Consider the following 17,152-nt stretch of genomic DNA (forward strand, 5'->3'; position numbering starts at 1 on the left):
GCTTGACATGCGTTGGAATGGTCAAGTCTAGAGGTAACAAAAGCATGAAGGGCATTGCTGCAGGAGTTCCTCATGATAGTGTCCTGGGCCCAATCTTCACTGAATCCCTACCATCAACATCCTGGGGGTTATCATTGAGCAGAAGCTGAATTGGACCAGCCATGTAAATACTGTGACTAAAAGAGCAGGGCAGAGGCTGGGAATTCTGTGGTGAGTAACTCACCTCCTGATTCTCCAAAGCCTGTCCCATTGTTTACATGGCACAAGTCAGGAGTGTGATGGAATATTCACCACTTGCCTGGGGAGTATAGCTCTGACAACACAAGAAACTCACCACCATCCAAGACAAAGCTGCCACTTGATTGGCATCCCACCTACCACCTTAAATATTCACTCCTCCACCATCAGCGCACAGTGGCAGAAGTGTGCACCTTCTACAAGATGCATTGTAGCAACTCAGCAAGATTGCTTCGACAGCACCTTTGTTGCAAATATCTAGTTCATGGTTCGTGAATTTTAAAATATATTTTTTAGTTTTAAGAATTAAAATTTCACTGCAGAAAAGGGATAAATGCAATTAAAGCAAGCTTGGAGCCTATTCCTCTCAAAAGGTTGGGGGCCATGTTGCCTTAGGTTAACAGCTCGAAAGGTAAGGCAATTAAAATGTTGAGGCTTCACAGATTACCAGAAAGCCTCAAGAAATGACAGTTTAAAAGGTGACCCACATTTGTTTAATTAAGTCAGAAAAGACAGAGCCATAAAACAGCAGGTGGGCTCACTTAGCTAAAGAGCTGGAGATGTAATGTCGGCAAAGTTTGCAGTAATGGCAGTTCAAAGGGATGTTTTGTTTTGGGAGGTTGAGCTAAATTAGTTTAAAAGCATTCAGCAGACACTGGAAGGTTGTAAAAGCTATTTACTTCATCAGAGCAAAAAATAAATTGTAAATGAGGGATGATTAATTTAAAAGGTTGGTTTGAGAACCGCTCAGAACAGGCTATGTCATCATGGAGATGGGTGAAGCTTAGGAAGGTTTTCTAGTTTGAATTTATCTGGGTGTTTGCTGGGAGAGTTAGTTGCAGCTTGGAACTAGTGTGTGCAGTTTGCAGCTCACTCAGAGAAGATAGCCAAAGTAAATTACATTTAGATAGACCTGCACTGTAAGCAGAGTAAAACACTAATTTCGCCATTAACCATGTGGAAGGCGCTGAGGCTTAATCTCAATCTTGAATATTGTGAGGGAACAGAAGCTGGAAGATTGCCTAGTTTGAAGTTAGTGGGAGAACCTACAGTGGACCTCAGTGTCTTATTGCTAAAGAAAGTAATCAGTTGAATTAGCTTGGAAGTATTGAAAAGTAATCAGAACAAGGGACTGGGGCATCCAGAGTCAAGGGATGGTAAATTAAAGTTTTAAATAGCTGGAGCCGAGGAGAATTCTCCAGAGGACTGAAGCATGCTTATAGGGGGTCCCTACAGAAGTAAGACACATCTTAAAGTTATTTACAAGAGAATGCTTGTGAGAAGTAAGAAGTAAACCTGTAGTTATAAGCTATAATATTAACTTAATCATATTTCCCTTGTTTAATTCTTTTATATACAATAAAGTTTGTTTTGTTACATGAAATCTTGGGGCACAGTTCAATTGGTTAAAATGAGGTATTCAAATTTCTTTTTAAATGTTAACAGTCCCTAACAGATCGAAACACCTTCCAAACCCTTGACTTCTACCATGTGGAAGGACAAGGGCAGCAAACACATGAGAAAACCACCACCTGCAAGTTCCCCTCCAAGTCACACACCACCCTGACATGGAACTAAATCGCCATTCCTTCACAGTCATCGTATCAAAATCCTGGAACTTCCTCCTATTTAATATGGACTGCAACAGTTCAAAAAGGTGGTTCACCACCACCTTCTCAAAGGAAATTATGGATGGGCAAAAAATGTTGCCCTTGCCAGTCCCGCTTACATCCCAAAAGTAGTTTTTATAAAGCTGAATGAAGATAGGGGCAATGAGTGAACAGGGCAGCATACATGGAGCATACAATGTGCTCAGGATACATTTGTAACTACTTTTATAATAATGTATTACAGCTACTCCATGTTTGAATCGTTCCAATCAGGTTTCCGTCCCTGCCCCAGTACAGAGACAGCTCTTAAAGTCACCAATGACATCCTATGTTACTGTGACAAAGGTAAACTATTCCCATCTCTGTAACATCAGCTAACTTTACTGTTGTATAAGGTCCACTGCTGCTGAAATCCTCATTCATGCCTTCGTTACCTTGAGACTTGACTATTCAAATGCACTCCTTGCTGGTCTCCTACATCTTACCTCTGTAATCTTCAGGCCATCCAAAACTCTTCAGTCCATGTCTTAACTTGCAGCAAGTCCTGTTCCCCTGTCACCCCTATGCTCACTGAGCTACACCGGCTCCCAGTCAAGCAACATCTGGATTTTAAAATTGTCTTCCACATTTTCAAATCCTTCCATGACTTTGCCCCTCCCCATCTCTGTAATCTCCTCCAGCCCCACAACTTTTGAAGATACCTGTGCTCAAATTCTGGCCTCTTAAGCATCCATAATTTTACTGGTAGCCACACCTTCAGCTGCCTAGGCCCCAAGCTCTGGAATATCCTCCCTACATCTCTCCACCTCTCTACTTCACTTCCCTCTTTTAAGAGGCTCCTTAAAACCTACCTCTTTGACCAAGCCTTTGGCTACCTCCTTATGTGGCTCGGTGTCATATTTTGTTTTATAATGTTCCTGTGAAGTGCCTTGGGATGCTTTATTACATTACAGGCAATTTTTAAATAAAGTTATGATATTTGCAATTGCAGAAATAAAATGCATTGTATTTTACAAAATTGGCTTCTGCTAACTTTCTCAGTGGTTCAGTGTGAAACTATATCATGACTGCAGAACGTTATTCACTACCCCTTTGATACTCTCCATATGAACCTTTTCGATGTTAGCTTTAACACTGTACAGTGAAAGCTTTCTAGTTGTTACTACATCAATGCTGCCATCATGTGTCTAATTCAACAGCCTCTTACTGCAATTTGCATCTATATAGCACCCATAACATAAAATAAATTCCAAGGTGGTTCATAAACGTGAGTGAAAATGGAACACCGTAGAAAGGGTGACCTAAAGCCTGGTCAAAGACCAAGGAAGGCCTCAAAAGGAGAGGGTAAAAAAGTTTTGAGAGGAAAGCCCAGACGGTGAAGTTAAGTGGTTTAAGACACTGCTGCCACTTGGTCTGAAGAAGGAAATGCATAAGAGATCAGACTCAGAGGAATGGAGAGTTGGAAGAACTTGTTAGAGTTGGAGGATGTCACAGGGATAAGGAGGTATGAGGTCATGGAGGGAATTAAATATAGGGACAAGAATTTAAAATCCATTGGACTTGGGGGTAGGGGGTCTTGGAGCCAACGTGGATTAGGTAATAGGTATTCTGATACGGCAGCTGAGGAGAAGATGGATTCTGTGGCAAAGGAGTGAAGTTTGTATGGAGGCTAAAAAAGGATAACTTTGGTTTTCCCAAAGATTGGCTGCAGGAAGTTAAAAATCTTTTGAGAATGAATGTTAAGGGTGACAGTCAGGCAGCGCACAAGCAGCGAAGAGCTCCAGAGAGGTGGTGGAGAGCTAAAGCTGGACGCCGTTGATGTTCATGTGGAAGTTGAACCCATATCTGTGTTGATACTTGAGAGGGCAGATAAGGAGACAACAGGAAAACAAAGTGACACATGCACACACAGGTTCAGGGAGACAGGCAGAGAGAGAGAGTTACAGATTAGTCTATCAACATCATCCTCTCCCAACGACTCTCTACCCACACCTGGGTGGGGCTGCTCTCACCTGGTTCCATTCTTATCTAATTGTAGCCATCCACTTGCAATTGCTTCTCTTCCTGCTCACACACCCCCCAAGAATCAATCCTTGCCTCCCTCTTTTCTTCATTTACATGGTGCCCGTAAGTAGCATCATCCAAATGCTCAGCATTAGTTTTTACATGTACACTGACAACACTCATGAGAGGTGTTCAATAGTGAAGCAAAGCCTTGGGACTGAAACTTGAAGTTCTGCCAATATAATATTCCAAACAATAACATGGATGCCTCAACTGAAGCAGTGATCCCAGGATGGTTGAAGGTTGCTGACACACACTGAATAAGACAAGGTACTAAAAATTAGACTATCATAAGATAATGTGCAGTAAAGAACAAACAAGAGAGAGAAGTGAAAGCTTTAGCTTATTAAAGGAAAATTAGGATGTAAAGTGAGACATAGGCCCAGATCATCGGAGAGCGGACGTAACTCCCAAAATACGCTTCGGCACGTCTCAAAAGTCCCAACGTACTGACTCCATGGGAATTATCTGGGAAGTTTGACCTTCCGATTGGCAATCCCCAGACCCTCCGCCAAAAGCTTCAACTCTGAGTTAGAGTCAGATACTTCGGACTGTTGTGACTTACTTTCCTGGATAGTTACCCAGGAACTGTTAGACAGAAACATCCTAGTCTAATTCCTGGGTAACTATACAACTGACTCCCCCAATCAATCATTCCCACTGAACCCCTGACTCTCCTCAAAGCTCGACATCCTCCCCAGCCCGCTACGATCCGACCCGACCTTACACCCCAACTACCTCCTGACCAACTCCCCCCACACCCAACTTGACCCAACCTCACCACGCGATACCCCTGACGTCCCCCAGCTCTCTCCTTAAACCGATCTTACCATCCTACCACCTCACCCAGACATCCACCCACTAACACTCTGAAAAGCTGTTTAAATGTCTCAGCTTTTCAGTGTGTTAGCGAACACTTACTAGAATACGGCAGCTAATGCTGTAAAAAAAAGTGTGCTTCCCTCATTGAGCCAGTGCTGCAAAGAAGCTGCTCAATTTCAGGTATGTTCCATATTTCTGAAGAAGCCAGGATTGGAAGTCCTGGCCAAAAATATTGAGCTCAAGCACAGAGCAGAAAAGTAGGAGCAGAATGGCAATCTGACTGATATCCACTCCTCGGAAGATTCGGCCCATTGTGCTTTGAAAAACAGTAGTGAGAGAATCCATGCTTACATTTACTGTGCTTTATCTAACACTGATTGTAAATTTGTTTGCTGAAGGAAATAAAAGTACTGAACATCTTAGCATTGACTATTTTGTCACTACTCAACTACAAAGAAAACACCAATCTTTTTACTAACAATCTGTGGGTGCTGTTTCCAAAGGACGGAGTGTAGATGAGGAAGCGATGAGGCCTAAGATGGCTCTTTGGGGACTCCAGGAAGTATTCCTGAGAAGAAACCATTGCGACAGATGTGCTAGCTATAATCAAATAGGCAAGAGTGAAATCAAGTAAGCGCAGTCCCAGAGAGCTGGACAACAAAGGAGGCATTGAAGGAGGATGGTGCAATCAAACATGGCTGCAGAGTTCAAGGAGAGATAATAGTGCATTTTCCTGAGAAATGACTGCAGAACACAAAGCCATCAATAATTCAACACTAAGGACCAATTTCACAGCTTAGAGTGACAGGTGCAAAACTGGAGCAGGGATGGGAGGCAGGGGAAGAAGAGTGGGAATTATTGGGATACTATTTGTTTTCCCTTCAATAACCCTGACTAAAATACATCTGTATTCTTCTACATTCCTTTAATAAGATCCTGCTTAATAAATTTTCATTCATCTTAACTGTTCATTAAATCACATTCAAATTTCAAAACAAAAATGTGAGAAAATCTATTTTTCATGGCCTATTGCACTTACATACCACGATATAAATGCAATAAAGAGATTCAAGAAAATAGTAGTGGTGATCTGCCTAAGGCCAGGTCCTCTGCTCCTTTTTTCACACTTCGAGGTCTTGTGTTTTCCCCTTCAGTTGCCCTTAGAAGCCTACCATTTTCAATTTCAAGGGCAATATGATTAAGGAAAAGAATACATGAGGTGGTCTCCCATTGCTGTTTTCACGTGTGCTTAAAGGAAACAAGTTGTCTTCCTGAAGGATCTGCTGCCTGTTATAAGTGCCCGTTATCCCTTGAGGTTTGAGCTCTTCACGCCATCACCACTGAAAATTTGCTGTTCTCAGTTGACCATAGCTCATAACTCTGAGCATAGGACCCTTACCTAGACCTGGGGAGACTTGTAAAAGGGCAGGGATGACCACCCCTTAAGCTCGCTGCTAACCTGATTCAGGAAACGTGTAAATAAAATTTGCAAGTAAAATCGTATTCCTCTTGAATTCCTTCCCCCTCTTAAATAATTGGAGTATTTTAGGTTCTGTTGTTTAAGGTAGAAAAACAAGGGTGCGTATGTTTAATCAATGAGTTACAATGCAGAGCCACTATTATTCTTGAATTGCACCTTTTACCTCTCAGAACCTCAGATTTCCCCCCAATGTCACATGTATACCCATCCAAAAGCAAAATACTGCAGATGTTGGAAATCTGAAATAAAAACAGAAAATGCTGGAATAGTCAGCAAGTCTGGCAGCATCTGTAGCGAGAGGAACAGACTTAATGTTTCAGATCAATGACCAACTGATGAAAGTTCTGGTGAAAGATCACAGGCCTAAAAAACTAACTGTTCCTCTCTCCACAGATGTGCCAGATCTGCTGAATATTCCCAGCATTTTCTGTTTTTATCACATGTATCCCTGTCTCCTAATTGGATAAAATGAAATACACACAGAACTTGCACATGTAAAGTTTTGCCTGTTAGCATAGGTGAAAAAAAGTTATGTATCATGGTTGACAATTCACAAGCTGTAATAGCTGTTATCATCAAGACTGTTTAGTACTGGGATAAGTCAGTAAAGACAAGTTACTTTAACCTGTATAGATCATTGTACAGGTGTTTCAGATCATTTTGTGCACTAATAGGCACCCTAGCTGTAAAAAGGATGTCAATGGATTGACAGAGTCTAAAGAGAGGCCAGGATGATTTTAAAATTCATATTTTAAGTTCTAAGTCATGAAGACAGGCAGCACTGATCTTGTTTTTAATCACAGAAAAGACATAAGGGGCAGTGATGAAACTCTCATAACAGGACTGCAAGTTGTTAACTTTAACTTATTGCAAAAATAATACAAAGCTTAACCAAAGTGAAACAAGACTACAGTTCAGAAAATTCACCCTACAGACTACTGGATGTGCAGAACAAGTTTCCGCAAAAACCATAAATGCATTGTCAATTAATATCTTAATGAAACTAGTTAGAAACAGAATTGAATGTTAAAGTGATAAAAACAAACTGAGATAAGCAAACGCCATGGGGCAATTGTTCCTGTGCTGATGGGGCCAAGAGTATATCATCCGTGGGAAGCACCTCAATACAACTAAATAATGTATATTCTAAGGTTAGGTCAATATCCTGATGTTTCATTCAAATTCTCTTAGGGTCTGTTATGTCACAGCAGTTGGTAAAGGCTGAGTTGTTTAAATCCCAGAGGGAAACTTGAAACAACTGTCATAACCTATATTTTTAATTGGTACATTTGAGATGCAGCTCTGAATTTAGGAATAAGACCGCCGAGCCTCAAGAGGTTTTTCTATATTAAACTAAATTAAACATTTATTAATTTAACAAATTAAACACATACACATATCTAAAAATTACTACCATAATAACTTTTAAACAAATCCCCAAATGAATCACTCCCAGGTAAATCTCCACCAAGGCAACAGTAACCCATAGACTTTAAACAGACATCAGGCAAAGCACATTTGACCGTTTGAATTCAAAATGAGGTTCCTTGCAATTTGGTTCCTTTGCAGACAGTTATAGGCTTACAGGCTGGTTAGATCTTAAATGCCTCTACCTTACACACACAAACTCCTTTCTGCTTACACCTAGCTTTTCCTTTGAATGTAAATTTTCCATTGTATCACCAGGCTTTTAACATTATATCTCCTAACAATATCATTTCATTCCACCAATTTTATTAGTAATGTAAACACATTGCTTGGCATCTCTCAGCTATGTGAAAGATTTTACTCCCACTCTTGAATGCTTTATTCAACAAATGCAAATTTACACTTTACCTTCTATCTTCCTTACATTTACCCAATTAACATCTCAAAACTACTATACATCAAAGCACCCAGACTAGCTGGCTTTAATCCACTTAAGGCACACACAGTCAAACACATAGATACAGACCCAACTACAATTACATTTTAAAAATAATTTCCAATAACATTATAGACATGAAGATCTCCACGACAGATCAGGGTGACACTTTGCCTGACTTTCTCTCAGGCTGTATAACAAAGTTCACAATAGTGTAATTGTGTATACTGTTCATGGAAGAAAACAGAAAGGCCTTTCCTTGTTCTGTATTTGTCAGTCAGCATAAATATCAAAACACAAGGTGCTGCTTTATCAACCTTACTGATTTGAAGGAGTAACAAAAAGACTAGATAAGGGTAATGCAGTAGATGCAATATATTAGGATTTTCAAAGGGTCTTCGATAAGACATCACATCATAGGCTCGTGACTGAGGCCAAAGCAAGTGGAGTCAGGATACATGTACAGAATGGCTCGCAAACTGACTGCAAAACAAAAAAAGGTAGGAGATAAAAATATTTACTTAGACTAGTGGAAAGTCAGAAGTAGTATTCCACAGGGGTCAATGCTTTCACTATTTACATAAACAATTTGCACTCAGGAATCAGAAGTATAATTTCAAAATTTAGAATGACACGAAATTGGGGGACGCGGTACACTTAAAACTATGATAAAATATAAGACAATGTTAACAAACTTGCAGAATTAATATTTTCATGGCAAATTAATGTCAAGAAAGTTAAGTATGAGACAGTGCATTTTAGCAAGAGAAATAAGGCCACACACTGCTTGGAAAATATTGCAAACAAATTACTGGCATTCATTTCTAAAGCAATAGAATTGAAAAGCAAATTTTATGTTAAATTTGTAAACCCTGGATAGACCACATTTAGAGTGCTGTGCATAACTCTGATCTCCATATTGCAAACAGGATAAAGAAGCACTGGAGAAGATGGGAAAAAAATTACAAGGATGTCACTAGAACTGAGAGGTTATGCCTATCAGAAAAGTTTGAACAGTTCGAGACTGTTTTCTCTGGAAAAGAGAAGGGTAACCCCATATATGTGTTTTAAATTATGCGGGTTGTACAATGGTTTCTATTGGCTAATGTATTATTAAACACATGGTACAAGAGGCATATGTCCCAACTTCCAATAAATAATGGTACCTGCATGTCAAAGAATTCTTGGAAGACAAGCACTGGAAAAGGCGCTCTTTTTTGGCTGGCAAGGGTATAATGGGCCAAATAGCCATATTCTGTGGCATAAACCTCTATGTTTCCATCAGCGTACATATTCAGACTGACCCCCATCTTCAGGTCACCAATGCCCTCCACCTCCCTGCCTGCCCCTGCCTCAGCTGATCTGCTGCTGAAATCCTCATCTATGTTACCTCTAGACTTGACTATTCCAATGCACTTGAGGTGGGCCTCCCAATCGTGCGCTCTGTAAATCTGAGGTCATCCAAACCTCTGCTGCCATGTCCTTACTTACACAGGTCCACTGTGTTCACTGACCTAGATTGGCTCTAGGTTAAGTAATATTTCAATTTTAAAGTTATCATACTTGTTTTCAAATCCCTCCATGGCCTTATCCATCCCTTTGTAATCTCTTCCAGCCCCACAATCCTCCGAGGTAGCAGGGTCCTCTAATTCTAGCCTCTTCAGCATCCACGATTTTAATTGGTGGTCGTGCCTTCAGCTGCCAAGGCCCTAAGTTATGAAATTCTCTCCTAAACCTCTGTGTCTCTACCTCTCCTTACTCCTTTCAAACAATCATTAAAACCTACTTATTTAACAAAGCGTTAAATCATCTGCACTGATCATGTCACTCGGTGTTATATCTTGCTTTACAATTCTCCTGTAAAGCACGTTGAGATGTTGTAACACATTAAAGGCCTTATAAAAATATAAGTTGTTATTGTCGTTGGCTTAGGCTGAAGAAAGCTGTACACAGGCATGATATTTATTTAGACCTAATGTTCAAACTCTATATATTTTCCATTATCAAGATTAGTTACTTCCACAATGCTATCTCCACGTTTAACTTACACCCACAACCCTACGTTATGTCTCGACTTAGCTTTTTCAATTTCTCCCTTGTTGGGTTATGAACCTCTACACTCTGAACTGTCCAAAACTATCACGCACATCTGTCTTGAATTAGGCTTAGTCATCATTCTTGTCCTGGCTGCCACCACATCCACTCCCACAAAATTCTAATTTCAAAATTCTCTTCCTCTACAGCTCTTCTCTTCCCAGCCTTGTTGCTTTCCTACCCCTGTAGCCTTCTTCTCTCATACATCCCCTCCTATTTCCTCCAAACTTCTGATTTTGGCCGGCTGGTCACACTCCCCAGCTTCGATGTCACAGCCATTTGTTGACATTACTTCACCAAACCTCCTTTTCTCACTAACTCTGTCACTATCTTTAAAAGCCTTGTGAAAACCCACACCTGATGAAAGGTAAACGCTTGAAATACCACAACTTGACTTTTTATAGGTCCTGACTGACCCGTTCTTGGTTTACAGCATTTTCCGTTTTTATTTCAGATTTCCAGCATTTGCAGATTTTCCTATTTCTCAAAACTAATTTATTTGATTAAGCTCTTGGTCACCTCTCCTAATCCTCCTACAAAATCTTGACATCTGCTCTTTTTCTGCTCTGTGAACCAAGTTGAGATATATTTGCTGCTTTAAATGCTCATTATGAATGCAAGCTTTTAAACCTGATGAGCAATAGAAAAATACATCAATTTGCAATTGATATGAATTTTCAAACAACATATAATACCCTATCTATTATTCTAGTAAACAATATAAAGTTGAAGCAACTGTCATATTGAAAATATTACTAAGCTTCATCTTTCTTTTGGCGTAGGGAAGTGGTGGCATAGGAAGAGACTGAAAAACAACAGTTAACTTCCAGGTCCAGGTGTGACCGTATCCAAACAGCAAATAGGCAACTACACAACACAATGAATGTTTCCTTGTCTGAGCTGGCTTAAAAAAAAGTAAGTTTGCTCACAAGCCGAAGTATCTACAGCACATAATCAATCACCCATTAATTTATTTTCACTGATTTGACTTACTTTGCTTATAGAGTTTCTCATTTTTAAAATAATTTTAGGAAACACATTTATGTTGAGAATAGTTTGGTATTCCCAATAAGATCATTAAAACCGTATCTCATGATCAGTTGGAGACAACCTGTGGAGATGAGGGGGGATTTCTTCACTCAGAGGGTGGTGAATCTTTGGAATTCTCTGCCCCACAGGGTTGTGGAATCTCAATTATTGAGCATGTTCAAAACAGAAATCAACAGATTTCTGGATTCTAATGGCATCAAGGGAAATGGGGATAGTGGGGAAAAGTGGCATCAGGGTAGATGACCAGCAATGATCTGTTTGAATGGTGGAGCAAAATGGTGGGCCGAATGGCCTACTCTTGCTCCTATGTTCCCAACCATCAACACCATTACCAAAAGAATTCATGAGAAGGGAATCAAGGGTTATAGGAGATGGACAAGAAGGTGGAGTTGAGGCCACAATCGGATCAGCCAGGATCTTATCGAACGGCGGAGTAGGCTTGAAGTGCCAAGTGGCCTCCTCCTGCTCCTAATTCTTGTGTCAATGTGTTCCTGACAGTCATGAGGAACTCAAATATTGGTCAAGTAGGAATTGGTCTTTTTTGCTTAGCTGACATCAGCAGTAACTCCCAGAAAACAACACATGAATGGTATCCCTTTTATTCTGATGCACGCCTGCAGTAATCATTATTGGCCGAAAAATTGCTGCAGCAGGCACCTTGCAGCATGTGCCCTGAGTTGCATTTTTTTCCCCTCACATTTCAGCTCCGATTACTTTTATATCAGCTCACAGTGCTAATTGATAATGTTGTGGTGAGGAAAAAACAGCATTTGGGACCTTAGTGAATGATGGGGCCAACAATCTATATCCATAACCAATGACATTTAAGTAGAGAAAGAAACAGAAATAATTAAGGAAGAAAGAGGGTGAGCTCTCCAGCACTATGGGTGTACCTACACCACATGGACTGAAGGCACCTCACCATCACCTTCTCAAGGTTAATTGGGATGGACAATAAATGCTGGCGTAGCCAGTGACACCCACGTCCCATGAATTAATTTAAAAGAGAGTCAAATTAGATACTGAAGGAGAAATAGAGGGAAAGACTGGATTGAGAGAGAGAGAGAGAGAGGCAGAAAAGTAAGAAACAAAAATGTAAAAAGGAGCAATTGACTACCTGCACTAGTGAGACTTCACAATTTCAATTGTTCCCTTTGTGGACCTCCACCTTTGAGTGGCACATCAGAACCATGAGCCACACAATAACTGAGTCCTTACACTGTAAAATAACAGCCCTACCTTTCTGTGGCAAGTTTACTCTGTATCTGTGGTATAAATCCAGCAATTTCTTCAAACACATCAGGAGGCTGACAGTATGATCCCATTTTTGCCAGGCTAACAGCACTGTAGTACAAGGTGCCCAGCAATTTGTGCCAATTTGCAATTTGCACCAGATCTGCTTACCACAAATTCTGTTTTATTTTTACACAATAATAGCATACAACATGAACTTGCAGTCATCTTGTGAGCAAATTTTAGGCCATTGAACTCCAGGTACAGCCTTGGTCCAAACATGGACCAAAGAGCTGAACTCAAGAGATGAGGTGAGAATGACTGCCCTTCACATCAAGGCAGCATTTGACCAAGTGGTGCATCAAGGAGTGCTGGTAAAATTGAATTCAATGAAATTAAGGGGGAAACTCAAATGACTGGAATCATACTTAGCACAAAGTAAGATGGTTATGATTGTTGGAGGTCAATCATCTCAGCCCCAGGACATCACTGCAGGAGTTCCTCAGGATAGTGTCCTCGGCTCAAATATCTCCAGCTGCTTCATCAATAACTTTCCCTCTAACACAAGGTCAGAAGTGGGGATGTACATTGATAATCACACAATGTTCAATGCCATTTTCAACTACACAGATACAGAGAAGCACTCCATCCCTGCATGCAACAAGAACTGGACAACATTCAGGTTTGGGCTGAAAAGTGGCAAGTAACATTCATGCCACACAACTGCCAGGCAATGATCATCTCCAAAGGGAGAAGGGAGAATTAGGTAACAACCTTAAAGCAAAGCTGTCATAATTTCATTTTTCCAATATATAGCTCATTTTTAAAATATTTAAATTTTAAATACAGAGGTCAATTTCTGGAACATTAATTAATATATTAAACCAATGTCCACTCTCTGCTGCGGTTCCCACCAAAAATTTAACCAAAATTCAAAGAAACAAGAGTGGAGATTAATAGTACATGTAAATCCCATTAATTATAGTTGTTCAATTGTCATGAATTGGGCGGGTTGCCTTATGAAGAAAGGTTGGACAGGCTAGGTTTGTATCCATTGGAGTTTAGAAGGGTAAGAGGTGACTTGATTGAAACCTTTAAGATCCTGAGGGGTATTGACAGAGTGGATGTGGAGAGGATGTTTCCCCTTGTGGGAGAATCTAGAACTAGGAGTCACTGTTTAAAAATAAAGGGTCGCCTATTTAAGACAGGGATGAGGAATTTTTTTTTCTCTCAGAGGGTCATGAGTCTTTGGAACTCTTCCCCAAAAGCCAGTGGAAGAAGAGCCTGAATATTTTTAAGGCAGAGCTGAATAGATTCTTGATAAACAAGGGGTGAAAGGTTTTGAGGGTAGGCGGGTGATTATAATCAGGTCAGTCATGATCTTATTGAATGGCGGAGCAGGCTAGAGGGGCCGAGTGGCCTAATACTGATCCTAATTCATCTGATTGTATGAATTGTAGCACTGTACATATATTCTATTTCCCCTTCGAACTGAGTCTTTAATTCCTCCTGTATATCAAATAAAATTTTTGAAGAGTACCAAGGATCACAGGCAGGCTATTCAGGCAACCGAGTCTGCTCCACCATTCAGTTAAATCATGGCTGACCTGTACATGAACTCCATTTTCCCACATTTGCTCCGCATGCCTTGATATTCTGAACTAACAAAAAAGTTCCAATTGTCCGAGCGTCACCACCTTTTTAGGGGAGAAAAATCCTGATTTCTGCTACCCTTTTGTGAAAAGGTACTTCCTTATTTCCTTGCTGAATAACCTCTATTTAATTTTAACATATTGCCCACTTGTTTCTCCCAGACAAAATTGTTCCTTATTCTATCAAATTCTTTTACCATTTTAAACAGGTCAGATGGTCTTGATCAGATCATCCCTCAAACTTCTATATTCAAGGGAATATGAGGCCAGTTTTTGCAACCCGTTACTATTTAACCCCCAAGTCCCATTTTCATTCTGTTGAACCCATGTACACCCGCTTCAGGGCCAGTACATCACAGAATCGTTACAGTGCAGGTAGTTGCCATTCGGCCCATCTTGTCTGAACCAGCTTTCTGAATGAATAATTCACTTAGTTCCATTATCTTGCCTTCTCCCCATAACCCTGCTTCTTCTTTTTCAGATAACAGTCTAATTTCCTTTCAAATGCTTCGATTGAACCTGCATCCAGCACACTCAGGCAGTGCATTCCAGACCTTAACCACTTGTTGCGTGAAAAAGTTTTTTTTCATATCGCTTTTGATTTTGTTGTCAATTACTTTACATCTGAGCTCTCTCATTCTTGATCCTTTCACAAGTGGGAACAGTTTCTCCCTATGTACTCTGCCCAGACCCCTCGTGATTTTGAATGCCTCAATTAAACTTCCTCGTAATCTTCATTTCTACAAGTTAAACAGCCCTAACTTCTCCAATCTATCTTCATGACTGAAATTCCTCATTCCTGGAACCATTCCCGTGAATCTTTTATGCACTCTCTCCAACGCCTTCACTTCCTTTGTAAAGTGCAGTGCCCAAAAGTGGATGCAATACTTCAGTTGAGGCCAAACTAGTGTCTTATACAAGTTCAACATAAATTCTTTGCTCTTGTACTCTATGCCCATATCAATAAAGCCTAGGATACTGTATGCCTTACTAACTGCTCTCTTAACCTATCCTTCCACCTTCAATGACTTATGGACATATACCCAGGTCCCTCTGCTCCTGCACCCCCTTTATAATCGCTCCCTTTATTTTATATTTTCTCTCCATGTTCTTCCGATCAAAATGAATCATTTCACATTTCTCCGCATTGAGCTTCATCTGTCACCCATTTCACGGACACCCATTTCACCAAATTGTCTATGTCCTTTTGAAGTTCTACACTATCGCCCTCACAGTTCACAATGCTTCCAAGTTTCATATCATCTGCAAATTTTGAAACTGCATCCTGTACACCAAGATCTAGGTCATTAACATATATCAGGAAAAGCAAGGGTCCCAACACTGATCCCTAGGGAACTCCACTGCTAACCTTTCTCCAAACCGACAAACATCCATTAACCACTATGCTGTTTCCTGTCACTCAGCGAATTTCATATTCATGTTTCTACTACCCTTTTATGACATGAGCTATACCTTTAAAGTCTGTTGTGCAGCACAGTACCAAATGCCTTTTGGAAGCTCATATAAACCACCACCACTTTCTCAAAGGCAATTAGGGATGGGCAATAAAAATGCTGGCCTAGCCAGGGATACCCAGGTCCCGCGAAAGAATTAAAAAAAACACATCAACAGCACTGCTCTCATCAACCCTCTCTTATCTCTTCAAAAAACTCCAGCAAGTTAGTTCAAGACAATTTTCCCTTAAGGAATCGATGCTGGCTTTCCTTAATTAACCTGCATGTCCATGTGACCATTAATTTTGTCCCGAATTATTGCTTCCAGAAGTTTCCCCAACACCGAAGTTAAACTGGCTGGCCTGTCGTTGCTGGGCTTATCTTTGCACTCTCTGAACAAGGGTGTAGCACTTGCAATTTTCCAGATTCTGACTGGAAATTATTGCCAGTTCTCCCGTAATTTCCACTCTCCCTTCCCTGTATCGTTGGGTGGAACTTTGTCCACTTTAAGTATGGGCAGCCTATCCAGCAGCTCCTCCTCATCGATTTTAAACCTTCTAGTGTCTGAATTATCATCCTTCCTTCATTTCCCAGAATTGAACACTACTTCAGGTTGATTCTGATCAAGGCTCTAGACAACTGAAATATAACTTCCTCCCATTTATATTCCAGGCCCTTGCAACAGAGGAATATTCCATCGGCCTTTTTAATTGCTTGGGGACACCCAAATCTTTGCTCCTCCAGAGTTTCTAATCATTTATAAAAATACTACCTGCCTAGAATCTTTTAATGATGTGTACTCTGAGTCCTATGTGGTTCGTAACCATTTAGAAAATACTTTGATTTATCGTTCTTTGGCCCAAAGTGGGTGATTTCACACTTGACCACTTTGACCTCCATCTGACGTAGTTTTGTCAATTTATTTAATCTGTTTCCCTTTGCAATTTCTTGCCCCTATCTTCACTACTTAAGTGTTACTCCTAACTTAGTGTCATCTGTAAACCTGGGGATATACAACTTTTTTTTTGCAAAGATACATTTTATTCAAAAATATCTAAAAGAACATTATAAAATACAATTCAAATTGTCATAACAAAAAGTGAAATAAATAATCAACTATTTCCACAGAGTATGTTGCACATTGAACTTCCTCAAAACAATTGTATTAACTATATACATTTAAGGACAAGCTTACATCATGAGGGGTCGTTACCTGCCCCTTGGTGTATTATAGCTGAAAGGCCTTACACACTGGTCTTTCCCAATTGCACCTTTGTGGTGGCTGCATCAAACTTGAGTCCCTTAGCATGTAGTCCTATACAACTCTTTTTTTTGGAAAAATATACTTCATTCATAAAATATCTGAAAGAACATTACAAAACATTCTATACAACTCTATTCCTTCATCCAAGTCAGTAACAAAGTGAAAAGTTGAGACCCCAGAACAGATCCCAGGGGAACACAACTTGTCATACCACGTTAGTCAGAGTACCTGTGCAACGCTGCCCCTTTAACAGGATAGTCTAAATAGGCATTGACAAGTGTAAACACCAATGAGGGAAAAGCAAAGCACAAACACTTCATAATATTTT

At 40.2% G+C, this 17,152-nt stretch overlaps 1 protein-coding gene across 1 annotated transcript in view; it reads right to left on the reverse strand.

The window, feature by feature from the left end:
• The window catches only part of LOC144678841 (cytochrome c oxidase subunit NDUFA4-like), a 33,367-nt gene that overhangs the window by 14,949 nt on the left and 1,266 nt on the right, over positions 1-17,152 (reverse strand). The gene's annotated exons all lie outside the window — the stretch shown is intronic.

Source organism: Cetorhinus maximus, chromosome 3 (genome assembly GCF_964194155.1).
Source record: "Cetorhinus maximus chromosome 3, sCetMax3.hap1.1, whole genome shotgun sequence".
NCBI lineage: Eukaryota > Metazoa > Chordata > Chondrichthyes > Lamniformes > Cetorhinidae > Cetorhinus > Cetorhinus maximus.